This window comes from Pteropus alecto, unplaced genomic scaffold, assembly GCF_000325575.1.
Source record: "Pteropus alecto unplaced genomic scaffold, ASM32557v1 scaffold157, whole genome shotgun sequence".
Lineage (NCBI taxonomy): Eukaryota > Metazoa > Chordata > Mammalia > Chiroptera > Pteropodidae > Pteropus > Pteropus alecto.
Window position 1 is genome coordinate 2,982,540 of NW_006440626.1, and position 1,439 is coordinate 2,983,978.

At 49.9% G+C, this 1,439-nt stretch overlaps 1 protein-coding gene across 1 annotated transcript in view; it reads right to left on the reverse strand.

Moving 5' to 3' along the window:
* Positions 1–1,439, reverse strand: part of SREBF2 (sterol regulatory element binding transcription factor 2) — a 54,231-nt gene that overhangs the window by 12,724 nt on the left and 40,068 nt on the right. The gene's annotated exons all lie outside the window — the stretch shown is intronic.

Here is a 1,439-nt window from a genome sequence, read left to right on the forward strand (position 1 = left end):
GATCCTGTCTGATCTCAGAAGCTAAGCAGGGTTGGGCCTGGTTAGTACTTGGATGGGAGACCACCTAAGAAGACCAGGTGCTGTAGGTGTTAAAAAAAATTTAAAAAATAAGAAAACTCATGATTTCTAACCCATAAAACTGCCCGATACAAGTCAGCCTGAATGAAGAACTGAGCAGAGCAGGGTGGGAGGGAGGAGCACGAGACACAGGGAGCTCAGGAACCCCAGAGGAGGGTGCTGGGCCAGGCTCGCAGACCCCCCAACTGTCACACTTCTACCCCGGCCTCTGCCATGAGGAGAGCTGTCTCCTTTTCCGGTTCAGTCTGATGGTTCTGACCTTTACTGGGCTCTAAGTAGCCATCAGCTAACATAACGGCTGCAGAAGACTTGAATGCCAGGGTCAGAAATAGCACCGCCAAAGCACCGCTCAGTGAACATGGACGGAGACGACTTCCTCTCTCTGGGGGAGCCTGGAGACTGGCCGCCTGAATCCTAGAGAAAACGACCCGGAAAAACTGCTCTACAGACTCACTTTAATATTATCACAGTGCTTAGGGGGCCAGGTGGGCGTTTCGCTTAAAGCTCTAACCATGGCCGGTGGCACTAATGGCCTTTCCTCCTCCTTGCCGACCACTGTACCTGACAGGATGCAGACTGCAATACCATCTGACCCTCAACAGGGCCCCCGCTGAATCTGGGCTTGTAACTGCAGTGCTTAGATGACAGCGGCTGAGGATGCTGGGGGTGGGGGAATAGCAACGCCACGGCCTCTGAAGTCAGAGAACCTTCTAGAAGTTGGAAACTCTCCAACTCTCCCCAACTCTCCCCTGAGAGCACATGCCCTAAGGCTGCTCCAAGGGAAACCCAGGATCACTGGTGTCCCAAATGTCACCCACTAGCAGAAGCAGAAATGAAGCCTGGGTGGGAAGTACTGAAAGAGGAACCCAGAGAAGCCATTTAGATGATCATTAAGTTAAAATACATTTTTAAGCTTAATTCCTAAGAAAAGAAAAGAAAAACTTTAGTTATAACAGATCTTGTGGTGGGTGTAGGGAGAAGCTCGAGTTTAGTGGTTAGAATTAATAAGAAATATAAATCGTGGGACAGTCCTCCACAGTACGACTTCTAGGAGGGAAAGAAAGAAAATAACTCCCATTGCTCTTTTAATTTTCTTGGATTATCACCCGACTGTAATTTTCCTAAACTTCATAGACACTAGAATTCACTCTACCTGGGGCCTAGGGGTCCCCTCCCCTGTAACTCATCCGCTAATTGCTGAATACAATGGTTGAGGCAGGAGCCTCAGAACCTCTTAGATCTCGAGGGCCGCCCTGGACCCCCAGGCCGGTCCCAACTCCAGGCTGTCTTCCGAATTGGCCTGACCCTGTGGTTCTCAAACTGTATTCCAAGGCACCCCAAAGCACCATAGTGAACTTGCA